We start from the raw sequence: 13691 nt of genomic DNA, 5'->3' as shown, positions 1-13691 counted from the left end.
GGGAAATTCCTGTCTGGCACTTACAAGGTGTTTCTAAAAAGGGGAACAAAAGAGTCAAGAGCACATAGGGAGCAGGAAGAAGCTGCCGAGGGGAAGTGGCAGTGGAGGGAGGAATTCGAGATAGTGGCGGGGCTGGGGGAGGCAGGCAGAGGGGAGGACAGCCAGGAGAAGGGGAGACAGAGCTGGGCGCAGGCAGAAGTTCTCACACAGCATTCTCTGTACGATCCAAACTCGTACAGGCAAAGCTCTCAAGAGACTTGGGAAGCAGCTCGAGGATGGTGAAAATGCGAGGTCTCTGAACGTGGAGTGGAGGAGAGTCGGGCTACAAGAGCCCTTCAGCGGGGAGGGCGCAGGCCGGAGCAGGAGGGTTTTCTGGGGAAGAGAGCCCGTGGTGTTCGGAAACCGTGGGAGCCAGGGTTTGGAAGCTGGCTCCGGGAGGGTCACGCTGGGCTTGGTGCTCAGGATTTGTGGCAATCAGTGGATGGGGAGAGAGTTGGCGTCAAGGCCATCCACTTCTCCCGGTACAATGGATATGAGGGGCAAGACATCCTAGCTTGCAGTAGCCTTAACATCAGGAGATGACTCCGTACTGTCATTTGTTAATAACAATGTCGTTTTCCTGTCATGTAATTAGAAAATACATCTTGCTTTGCCTCCAAGCACTGTAGCCTTATTGCGTCTGCACATTTTTCATAATATTTCAAGCAAACTGACCAGATAACATTAATGAATATATTAGATAGGCAGGCACTTTTAAGGAAAAATAATAAACATACTTGTATATTAAAAAGTTAATTCAGTCTGGAGCCAAACAGGTAATTTTCCCTTCAGCATTTTTTCACTCAGCTAAGACAGGTTGGACTGGGAGTGCAGTCACCCTGTCTACGGCGCTTGGCTTGGCTCGCATACCAGGGGCGAATTTTCTTCAGAGACAGACAGCAAGATGATCAGATTGGCCTGGGTCCAGAGCATGCTCACAAAGGGCCCTTTGATGGAGGGCTTCTTGGTGAGCCCTGTACCAAAAGCTGCCTGCCACCCTCCTTTCAAAGATACCCATTTACAGTAATTCGGGGAGGGGGGAGAAGGGAAATAAAGAAAAAGTGAAATAGGGGGCTGCCACAAGAATAATTACGTTACTGGGCTTGGAGGAGGGTAGGGAAGAGGAGGGGGGAGTTATTAAGTAAACTGCTGGATGTTGAAGTAGCTGTTTGGCAACAATGCAAGAGCATAAGGCAGTTGCAATTAAGCTCATTAAAGCTTCATCATTTTGCTTATCAATCTTTCCTGAAAAGGGTGGGGTGAAGCACCATATATTAAAACATAGCTGCTTTTGCAGATAAGGAGTGATCACTACCTGTTTGACTTTCTCAGTTGCACTGTAGTGCTCAGCCTGTGATGGCATACGTGATTAGCTGATTTAACTCCCTCTTGTACATGGGCAAGTGATTAATAGGAGTTTGTTGTTGTGTCCCTGCACTCCACTGCCAAAACATCCAGTCCGGGCAACCGCTGCCTCCTTGCCTTTATCTCGTTTGGTATCCAAATGCAGTCTCCTACTTACCCATCAATTCTGATCCCCTTTGTTCTGGTAACAGTGGTTTTTGGAACAATATTTCCTGTAGCCTCCACACCCTGGAATAAGGAGGAGGTGAACTGGATTATCAGAACCATTTCTTCCTCCGTTGATGAGAGGTGTCCTCTGACATCCCACGCTATCCCATGCTAATTAGAAGCTTTGAGTTTCCACAGAAGTAACGGTAACCTGAAGATGCATTGATGAACAGAACTGATCTGAGCTGTTCCTGATCTGTCAGACCTCAGCCCGCTTGGGCTGGCTGGTTAACCAGGCAGAGGGACCACGGAGTGTCCGAGTCAGCTGGCCAGCCATCAGAACAACAGTCTTGGTGTGAAAAACTTGCGGTAAGGGCAGCAGCAACATAGCTTTCTGCCTTTCAGCTGCTTCCTCAGGTACAAAGAGTGAGACCTGGGAAGAAATCGTCACTCTTCTAGTAATATAAAAGTCAGTATGTGTCACTGCAGTTTATTGCAGGTGGTAGGTACGTAAGAACAGTATTTCAGATATAGATACCTCTCGTCATCCAGCGAGCTTCAGAGCACTCTACATATGAGCTAAGCTTTGCAGCATCTGTTTGTGGGAGGTGAGCCTTACCTTCATTTTCCAGATGGAAAAGTTCTGGCACAGAGAAAAAACCCCAAGGGGCACACTGGGTATCTGGGACAGGACTGAACGCAGAATTCCTGATTCTCACAAGTCAAGTTGACCATGCAACCCCACGATTTTCTCTGTTGCTTACATTGATAGGAACTATACTGAGCTTCAGAATTTTCTTGCAAAAATGATCAATCTTTTCTTGCTTCATTTGTATCCAGTAACAACTCTCTTTTCCATATGTGATACTTAGTGGTGGAGAGGTGGAACCCCTTGTAGAAGTGGCTTTTTCTGTGATAAGTTTTTGAATGACTTTTTCCATTGTCTTCATAATGTATTGTCTATACAGTGTTAAAACTCATTCTAGTTTTGGAAGAAAGGAAAGGAAGCAAAAAAAGAAGCTGGGGGAAATACTGATATGAAGAGAGGTGTGGAAGGAGTAGCACCACTAATACAAACATGTAGGTCATATTGCCATGTGGGAATGGAAGGCAGCTTGAACTTTAATTCTTGGTTTGATCAAGGTAGTGTAAAACCAGACCCCAAAGGATTTCCAATGGAGGAACTGGATTTATATTTTACATATGAGCTGTAGTTGAAGCCAAATGTTCATTCCACTCAAACTGTGTAGGTGGATTACTTTACTTCCAGCCTTGAAGTATCATGTTTTTAGCTGCTAATAAACTTAATAAAATCCATTTCTTATTTCCCCCGGTATACTATGTTCATGAGCCTTGATGTGCCAACAGAGCAATGCTGTCCAGAAAATTCATTTGTCAAGAAACAGGCAAATGATGTGTATGAATAAGTCAAGAAGAAAAAGAATGTATGTACCACTCTTCCAGTGGCACTGCTCTCACCAGAACTGCCAACCTCCTCATTTCTCCCAGCTTACAGCTGGACCAAGGAATTGAGAAAACTTAAGAAATTGTCACATCATCAGCCTAGTGGAGAGCTAAGGTACCTGTCAGTTGTTTTATTTTAAAAATGCTCATTTCCCAATTAATAATATCTTTCTGTACCAACAAGCTCCCTGCTTTGGCTTAGCTCCCAGAATCAGACCTGCCTTTTCACACAACGGGTGATCAGTCTGAGGGGTTCATTGCCACTGGAATTCACTGAAGCCAAGAACTTGCAAAACTGAATGAGGGATTAGACGTTGATGTAGATAACAAGAATATCTAGCATTATTGTAGCTAATACAAACAAAGAGAGCACTGGGAAGGAGATAAAACCTCATTCTTGAAAGGTTTAAGATAATGTCTAATATTTAGAATTGGGGTGAGACTTCCTGGGGGACAGGAGGAGGTAGATTGTCACATGGTACCCTTGAACTTTATTTTGACATGTTTGGTCTTGGATACTGACTTAGAAGAGTCATAACTGATTATATACAATAATAACTGTCTTTCTAATCGGTGTGCATTTTCTGATGCCCTATGCTTAATGAGATAATCCAATGAGAGCCCTTTAGCCCACAGCATCAGTTTTAAATTCAGTCACTGGCCAACAAGAGGTGCCAAGTGAACTAACCCGTCAGTGAGGGTGAGTGATGTGGTGAGTTAAGTATTGTCTTCAAGACCTGGAGATACAGAGTTGAATTGAAGCTTGGCTACAGGCTCCCTGTTCAACAAGGGCAAAGTCACCTATTTTTGGCCCCTTCATATCCCCCAGGTGCAATGGCATGTCACCCCTGTCAGAACATGGCTGTGACACGCTGCTGGGGTGCAATTAATTGATTACTTCACCTAATGGATTTATTAGAGGGAGTAGGGAGAGGAAACAGTCTTTAAAAAGATTTAGGGTAAACAGAAGAGTCAAAAAGTGTGAGAAACAAACTGGTTTATGGTAGCAGGGAGTGGGAACCAGACATAGAAGGAAAACAGAGGGGGATAAGGGGTCTCAGGTACAGAGGAAGAAGTAAGATCTTAGGTAGAAAACAGAGGGGAAAGGCAGGGTTGAGCATATAAACAAAGGGTTTAAGAGAAAAAGCAATATGACTTCTGAAGATTTTAGCGCACATCTGACCTAAACCATCTCTCCTTTCAGAGTCAGCCCATCACCTCCCTTGTTTGGACTTTATTTTTCCTCAGAGATCTGTAATCCTTACTCTACAGAGCTCCTGACTTCGTGGACATTTGTTGTGTTAGTAAGTGCTGCTATTGAAGTCAGCAGACTTGTTAAAACTTGCGCTCTTGCTGCAGCAAATGGAGTTTGCAGTGAACGGGGAGTGCAAGCCCAGTCATTCCTCCTGGTAGGTGTGCAGCGTGGAAGGGATTGAGGGAGGGGGGGAAGGGCCAGGCAGCTTGACAGCAGTTTTCCCACCTCTCTGTGGGCCATACCAGAGGCTTTATCATGGAATCTCTTTGTAGGGTTATCAAGAGCATGGAGTTTTTCTTTCCAGCAAACAAAAATTGCCATTGGAAATCCTTTTCAGAACTTAGTACAACCCCAGGCAATATTTCTTCTGCACAAACCACAAACAAATCCATGCACATGAATTTAAGAAAGGACTCTAGGCACAGATGAGCAGGACACAGGGAGCTGTAGGATTGCAAGGAGTGCTTAAGCCATCATTGATGGCAGTGGGCTCTGTTGTCTTCCTGGGGGCCAACCCTTTTCTTCTTCAGTGGGGACTGTTTCTATCCCCTTCAGTAGAAAAGGTAGGGGAAGGGGGAAGAGGAAACTTGACCATGATACATTTAGATTTTATCAGTTCTCTTCTGCAAATGTTTTCACTGAGAAAATAAAGAACTTTAGAGTCTACATGCAAGTAAACGGTGGACATAAAGAGATTGACCCTACCAGTGTTGGTTGCATTTACCAGCTTTTTGCTACTACAGAAGTTTTATTTCCCACTGCAAAAAAGTCTGTTGACTTTTAAGAAATGTTTCTCTTTTCAGTTTCCCCTTCTCCTGCTTTCCACTGTATCCCTGATAGATATTATTTATTCTTTAGGATAATATTTCATTTGAGAAGAGTAAAACTGTGGTCAGGTTTTTGCACATCATTTTCATTAGTTTTGTGTAGATGTTACTTAGTTTAGAAAAAATCAAGCTGCCGTCATTCTGTGCTCTGATTAGTGTGTGCACGAAGAAGAAGAGAAAATGGAACCTGCTTTTCAACATGCAGGAGCACCAAAATCTGGCGTCGGCCAGACAATCTAATGCAGAGCTTTTAAATTGAGCTTTTGCATCTATTTCTTTTTCCCTGAAGAATCTGTTGGCCTGAAGTTGTGTAACTCCCTAATGAAGTCGTTGTGGGGGTCTTGGCTATCCTGGAAAATGAAAGACTAGAAAACTGCAGCACAAAGCTGGTGTTTGCTAAAGTGATCAACCTTAAATGGTGTGCCAGGTTATCTGAGTATAATCAGCATAGCCGATTTGAATAGAGCTGTCTTCAAAATAGAGATCTGCTGGTAAGATTTGTTTTCATTTAGGTCTTACTTTCAGCAATAGGATTACCCTAAGGTCTATATATCTACAGGCTTTTGTACAAACAAGCAGCTTAAACAAAACTACCGTTATTATACTGATTTAGGGAGGGAGAAAAGCTTTGTTTGGTTTATTGAGTTAAGATCATATGTGTGACAAATAAAGCCTTCCTTTAAATGTAAGTTTTGTCCCATTCAATATACTAAGTTTATTGAGGGGAAAAAATAATGACAAAGGCCAACATTATTTTTAATGCCAATTCGTCACCTCTAGATTTTAATCCCATAGGCTGGTGAAATACGTGCTATTTCATCCACTTGAGCAGCAAGGCAGCTGATATCACCATATTTATCACCATCGGAATGATATAATCAATTTACTTCTTGCTGTAAGAACTACCCTTACACTTCCTTTTTCTACTTTTTACTCAATGGCCTTATTAAACTCTTTTCAATGCTGATTTATTGCAGCCATGGACAATGTTGTGTTCTGTGTTGGTTCCCCCATGAGGAACTTCAATAGCTGTTGTCATTCCTTTGTCTTTTTTTTTTTTTTTTAATTCAGCACATCAAGTTTTATTTACTGTTTTAAAGTGTCTTGTAAATAAAATAGGAGGTGCAAGTTCTGAGCTCAGTTAGCAACTTGAGATCTGATGAGGGGTGGCTAATCATTTATGGTATGGATGCCATGGGTCTTATTTCATACAACAGCAAGCAGGGCATGCCTGTTTTCCTGAGTTCCCATCACAGGAGGTGCTGCAACCAGTTACACTGCATTCAGTGCTCCCCGTACAGCTGTGAGCTTTAAATTCATTTGTGACCAAAGGAATAAAAAGCATGGTAGGAAAGTGCAGTTGAACAGAACTCATCTGAAAACGTTTCTTTTTTTAACATGTATGCAGCTCAGATACTGAAGTTGAAACAGGAAAAAGATTGGGGAACCGTTTCAAATTGGCACAAAACCAGTTAGGTTAAACTACTCATTAAATTTATGTGAATGACCTCTTGTCTCCTTGTCTGAGTCCAGTCATGCTCGGTCAGGTCTTAGGGCCCCCAGAACTGCATCTTTGCAAAATTCAAGCGAGTGGGTGAAGCCGGTGGTTGGTTACATGTATTTCGAAGTGCCTAGGTTGGTGCACTGGTACAAGAGGACCTCTGGATCAAAGCAATCACATCAGCAGTGATCATATTGTCTGGTACCATGAGAGCCTTTTTAAATATTTAAAATACTTGTGGATGTTCCCTAGGATATTAGCTAACAAGATAGCGATGTATTTAAACTGTCAACAATTGACCTTGGATCATTGGTTAGCAATCTTGCGTTTGTTCGTTGCGGTCTGTTTGCTGTTGGTGGTTGCAGCTAAAGAGCTACAGCGGACTTGCTGGTGTCACCTGGCTGAAAGCAAATTTCACCTTCACCACAGAACTCGATTGCAGGTTGTGAATATTATTTAAATGGAAATAATTTCCTTATAAGAAGTCTCACAGAAGCATTTCTTTTTTTCACGCTGACGTTTTAATATTTATTTTGTATTGCTCTCACTTTTATCCTTAATTTAGGGCTAAATTAGATCTGGCAGTGTCCCTTTAAATTTATTCCACGCCAACTAATTTATTTTAGCTAACTTGTTTCGGGACAAGCGTAGAATACTTAGAGCGCGAAAGAGAAAATTCAGATCAATCTCAGTCTGCTGAGGAAATTAATCAATTTGCAAGTTACATCTAGCTTAATTCCGTCATTTAAAGCAAGCATTGAGTTTCCTTTCCCATGTTACATGGAGGCTGGAAGGTAAAGCAGTCTCCATTGGTAGAGGACTAATTCACTTGCCCTGTGCTCTGTATAGAGGTCATTAAGACGCTGCACTTGGAAAGCAGCTGCTTTTTGTGTGTGTGCCAGTATCTCATTTTCCACATATGTAACAGATCAAAACATTTAGATTGGGTTGATCCAGTCTATCATGACGAAAGAATTTTGAAGCAACACAAGTAAATAACAGCCTTACTTGGAGGGAGGATGCCTTTGCCCTGATCCTGAGAACTATTGGTGGGCGCCACCCCAATTAAAGCAGACTGGGCCATACCAGCTTTGCACGGATTCTTTCCCAAAGCCAATTAGCTGCAGAACATTTGATAGAAAGGAACAAATCACCAAAAACTCAGCCCCATACAATGTTATCATTTATGTTCAGTGCTAGTCTAGTGCTCAAGAGTGTTTCTTTTTGTTATACCTCTGTAGACCTGCTGGAAAGAAAAATGTTTCCTGCTTCTCATTTGGCCTATATATTCTAGAGCTGCATTGTTCAGTGTTATCACCTTAAGAAGCAGTTAAGATTAAAGTGAGATAGCACACATATGAGTTTAGAAAGCCAGCCAGAGAAGCTGTACAACTTTTATGGTCTTCATCCAAAGTGCATTTAAGTGTGGGACTGTTTTTCAGAAAATTGAATTAAAATGTAATTTTTCAACTGTTCTGTATTTCCATTTATACTCTTTGTCCTCTAAATCTGTGCCATCATATGGCTGTTTACTACGGGCCAGAGTTCCTGGGCCAGCCCTCAAGAACACGAAAATCAGAGAACTAAAGAGGAAGAGGATGCTTTGGCAAACTTAAGTTTATTGGTTATGGGTAGTTGGCTATCACTCTGATGCCCCCTGGGATTATCACCTGCCAAAATCCAAACCTCCCATTTCAGAGGGGATTATTTCAAGAGGCAGAAGCAATTACAGAGTAGTATAACAGGCAGTGCTTTGCAGAGTGATGCAATTTATTGGAAGTTCTACCTTGTGGTGGCTGTATGCCTGGGAATTACTGTACTTGTTCCTGTACAAGTTAAGAAACCTAGGTACTTCGAAAAAAAGTACTGTTATTTGATTGCTAATAAGGACAGTTGTTATAATGCTTAAAAATAAAACCATCAAATTAGTTCATGACGGAAGAATTTTGAGGGGAGAGGGGTTTGCATGCAGTGCAATGAACAGGGAAGGGAGAGAGACAAGGGGAAGAAAATCTGTCAGGTTTTTAGCCTATGTTTCACTGGTGCCTGTTTAAAAAAGTAGTGGTTCTTTTCCCCTGGGAATGCTAAAAGTTACCAGTCTTACTCAAAAATGTAAATAGGTAGTATAATCGTATGGTAAACCAAAATTGGGAAACTGTTCCGTGCTCTGTGGGTATCACTGTAGAAAGTTCTTGGTGGAGAACAGGCAGCCAGGGAGACATTGTGGCTTGAGTAAAAGGGGTGAGGACAGGCACAGCTCAGCTGTGCTAGCTGCGCTCAGAGCTGGGGCTAGGGGGGCGCTGAATCAAGAAGCTGAACGGTGGAGAAAAAGCAAGTAGGCTGGATAGTGCTGTGAAGCCGGTAATTAACATTTCTGAAGATACTACAAAATGAGATGTTGGGAAACCTTTGGTGTCTCTGTAGTTGTATTCTTCTGTATTGGTCAGATGCAGAATATGGGCAAGAACTTAATGAAATTCTGCATTGCTGTGCTCATAAACAGCTATTTCTCCTGCTACAGTCCCTCTTCAGATGAGTTTCTTAAGATTGGCTAATGAGATTCACTTTTATCTCAGGATCTTTAATGACTCCCAAAAGACCAGGAGCTTAGTTTTAAATCTCATCAGCAAAGCAGAGCTGCTTCCAGCAGTACAGTGCTTCCTGACAGCATGGTGGAGCTTGCTGCAAAACTGGCTGAGAAGGAGAAAAGATGCCAGCACTAGGCCCAATGCTGTTGCTTTTGGCAGGTCCTAGATGTTCTCTTTCTGTCTTCCATGTATCAAGCTATGCCAGCATTGCATTGCTCTGTGTCTTGTGAGCTGCCACCCATCCTGAGTCCTACTACCAGGACAGGAATTGGCATGGATGCTAAGGTTTGAACTCTGTTCTGTGAAGTCATTTTTACACATGCAAAATGAAGGTGGAGGAGTTCAGATACCATATTTGAAAGAGCTGCTTGGAAAAAATATATATGTATTATTGCCTCAGCTCACTATAACAACTGCATCAACATTTCACAGTGACTGAATGACTGTTTGGAAAGTTGGTCGATAAAATGGTCACACAAGACAAGACATCTCAAGGACAACCCAGGACCCAGAAACTGCAGGTGGCTTTTTTTTACCCAAACACAGAGCAATTCCATTCTGCTAACAAGGTGCCAGACAATGACATATGGTCACCTCAGATGGTACATTGCCAGGGGGAGAGCCAGAAGGCCCCAAGCGCTTCCCTGTTGTGTTCAAATTAATTTCAGTGAATTCTCAATCCTAAATTTTCAGATATGAACAGTGCTTTTGATGATACAATTTGGGTGCTGAAATTGACCCTATAAAAGAAAAGTCATGTTTTGAAAGGACAGATATTCATCTGAAAATGAAAATTAAACTTTTTTTACAGGACTGAGCCCTCAGAAACTCTGGCTTTCCACCTCACTTACTATTCTTGAAAATATGTCCTAATTCCCAAGCAGCTCTACTATTTGATGCATATATACTTTACAGGTGACTGTATAGAAAGGGATATTTTAAAACAAAGTCATCCGGCATATTGAAAATGGAAAGGAAGGGAGACAGGAGGAGTGGTGCTCAGAAGCAATGAAATAACCTCAAAATCTGAGGTCAGGTTATCTATGCAAAGTGTAACTTTTTTTTCCAAAAAAAGCTTGTGAGTCCTTTTGGGGCAGAGGGACTTAAACAGAAATTGGAAACTCCAATGGAAATTGCTTCATCAGCCGTTAGAAACATTGAAGTTCCTGAAAGCCCTACTTCTGAATTTAAAAGTTGATACTAAATGTATTTGTCCATAGAGGAGAGGAACTGAGCACTGTGAAATGAACTTCATCTCTTCCTCTATGCTGGTAATGAGCAGTATTGAAATGACTATTGAAAATCTAATTGTTCAAAAAAACCTGTGACAACCACCCACCCAAGGCTTGGCAACCCATCCTCAGGGTGAGAGCAGGCTCACAAAGCGTGGTGGTGAAAGCCACCTTAGAGCATGGTCACACCTTGTTTTCCACCTGCAAGTGTCAGTGCCCTGCCCGCTTGCCACCACCTCCTCAGATGGGGCAGGTTTGGCTGCTCTCATGGGTTCCTTGTGAACCTGCCAACGGGAGTGGGAAGGATTAAACACCTTGGCTAGGTGGTCTACTGAGATGTCAGGGTGCCCGCACCCAAGAGCAGTCAGTAACCTCGGTGGCGGGTGGGCAGAGGTGAAGAGCTCCACTCCAGCCCAACTTCCCTCACCTTGCACGTGATACCAGTTCTGCCAAGGCCCCCGGACCTTGGATTATTCTCATCCTTCCCATGCTAACAGCACAGATTAGTTTTTCCTTGTTGTCCAAGCTTTCCTTCCCATCCCTGGAAGGCTAAGGCTGCCATGGCTCAGCCCGAAGCACGAAGGTTGCGCCCACAGTCGCACACCTTCCCCACGTGGTGTGCTGAGCTGCCTGACCCTGCTTGTTGCTTCCCATCAGAGCTGTGACCCTCATTAGGAAAGCTGAATGCTCCCAGAAAGTACCACTGGGGCAACAAATCAGTCTTAAGAGCCTATTGATCTGTTACATTTGTTTTCAATGTGCAAAGAAAGGAGATTCTTTTGTTCCAGGGCTGGTACCAAGCTCTACTACAGTAGGTTCAGCGCGTCTCCGGACACTGCGATCAGGCACGTCGCCGCTGAGTCAGCAGAATATTTGCTTATTACAGGGGGAACTGAAAGAACCTGGAATTCACTAGTGACCGACCTCTTACTTCTTGAACTACTTGTTTCCCCCTTCCTTTTGTTTCTGTTTTAATGACTGCATCACAAACGCAATTTAATCCCCCTTGCAGATGCAGGACACGGTAACGCAAGCGCACAACTATCAATGTTTGTCAAGTTAAAATGCCCGCGCCGCTTGTGCTCAGTGGTCGCTGGTTGCTGGGCTAGGTTCCTTTTTTAAATCACATTTGGAATAATTAAACGGCCACAGCAATAATACACATGCAGATTTTTTGCACATCCAATAATCAAAGGGAGGAAAAAAGTAGTCTGGAGCTGTTTTGGTTTTAATCCTATTTGATTTTTGTTTTAAATGAAAGCACAAAGGTAATTTTTCTGTTGCTTTACCTGTGACTCCTTAAATCATGGTAAGCGTGCATTATGATCTTCTTAAAAGAATAAGAACATTCCTTGTTAATTAATTTATACAGCTGTCAGTACAGCTTTCTATGTTATTCATACTCTAAGTGTTTGACTGCCATAGATTTTCTAGCAGTTCCTGGCAAAGCTCCAGTGAAAGCCTGGGATTTATTAGGCTGACTTGGTGCAAAGTCTATTGATTGTGGCCTCGAGGGTAATAACTAAATAGAGCTGGAGCAACAAGTCAATAACACCATTGTTGCTACAGACTCCATTCACTTGAGGAGTTAGATTGTTTTACAGTGGCAAAGAGTAATCATGAGCAGATCAGCATGTTCAACAGGCTCTGTACCATGTTAGTGCTGGGGACTGTTTTAAAGCTTTCAGCAGGACGGCGGGAGAAGTGAGATGAGGTGCAGGGATTAAGAACCCTGTAAACTCCTTCATTAGGACTAAAAGGTTTCAGCATTATCTTTATCATCTTGCAATAAGGAGTCCCATGCCTGTGTTGGTCCAAACTGGTATTAAAATCCCCTGCCCATCAATCCATAATGGCACTGTAGAAATGGGATTCACATTTCAGATGGGGATATACATGGAGAGTGTGCATGTGTACACGAATGCATGTCCGCATGCCTTAGCATTAAATAGTATTTTAGCTAGCACAAACTTCACCTCTGTGCAGTAATATTTTCTGGCAGTGGCTGGAAAGAGGCTCCTATTTTCTTAAATTCAAAATGAGGAAATGGTTTTGTTTATTGCTTCTCTAATCCTCCCATGTGTTTATTTACTTCTAGAATTCTTTTCTTTTACGGAAATATATACAAACCTACTAGAGGAAAGATGTTTATTTCCTGAGAGTTTTATCATTTATTTGACAGCCTTTGACGACTCATGTTATATTAAGAGCAGACTATTTTGAAAAGTCAAAATTGTAAAGATGGGAGTTTCAAAACCAGAACTGGTTGATTTTGCACACATTCTTTTATCTGTCTCCGGGAGTTGCCATTACAGCCTCTGAAGAAATACCGAGAAATTAGAATGGGTTCCTTCCTAACACCAGTTAGTAGCAGCCTACTCCCTTGAAATCTGAAAGATGGTACAGAAAGCAATAATAAGAACCACATAATATTAAAAAAAAGGCAGCTGTGGTTATGCTTTGTAAAATGAATGGAGTGGTCAAGCAGCAGGTTTTTGTGTATTCAGCAGTTCCACAGACTCTTCTTCTCTCCACTTATCTGTTCTTGGAAGTTAAGTTTTTCTTTTTGCAAAAAATGCTTCTAACCCCACATTTTCAAAGATAATAGGCGAGAGCAAAGCTCTTTTCCTCAGTTTGCAGTCATTTTAAAACACCAACATTTTAGACACAAAAATTTCAATAGATTGATTCTTGAATGTGGTGGTGACTCTGACATCCAATGACGGTTTATTAATAATTTATCTGTCTTTTTTTCCCACTGCTTGTCTTACTATATTATAGCTCATACTATTTAAAGCACAGAAAGGGGTGGAACTAGAAAGGAAATCCTGCAGCCAAATATTCGGGAGGGTACTGGGCTTCCCTTGGCTATTGAATCGTTGCAGTCAATTGAATGTTGCAGTCAGCATGTGTCGGGGCAGATCTTCGAGCAGGAGAAATGCAAACATGTGGTGAATGTGTCTGTCTTTTTCTTTCTTTCTTTTTTTCTTTTTTTTTTCTCCTTTTCCATAAGTAAGCAGAGAGCTTGGCAAGTTTGTAGTGCTTGCTCAGAAGCTCATTTAAAACTTTGAGAGGAGTGAACTGAATTTAAACGACTCTCAGGAATCTCTTTACCCCCAGGCCTTAGACGTAGCCTCCCATGGAAAGAAATATATCGGATAGTTCATAATCTGTATTCTGTCAGGATATTTTAATGAGAGGTCAGTAAATACCATATATTTGGAAGCAAACAAGCCAAAGCTGGGCCTTTTCTTTCTGACTTCCACACAGTCA

At 42.2% G+C, this 13691-nt stretch overlaps 1 protein-coding gene across 4 annotated transcripts in view; it reads left to right on the top strand.

The window, feature by feature from the left end:
* The window catches only part of VTI1A (vesicle transport through interaction with t-SNAREs 1A), a 273918-nt gene that overhangs the window by 239173 nt on the left and 21054 nt on the right, over positions 1-13691 (top strand). The window lies entirely within an intron of this gene.

This window comes from Falco naumanni, chromosome 9 (assembly GCF_017639655.2).
Source record: "Falco naumanni isolate bFalNau1 chromosome 9, bFalNau1.pat, whole genome shotgun sequence".
Lineage (NCBI taxonomy): Eukaryota > Metazoa > Chordata > Aves > Falconiformes > Falconidae > Falco > Falco naumanni.
The sequence above is the reverse complement of the archived record's forward strand: the minus strand, read 5'-3'. Positions and strand labels throughout refer to the sequence as shown.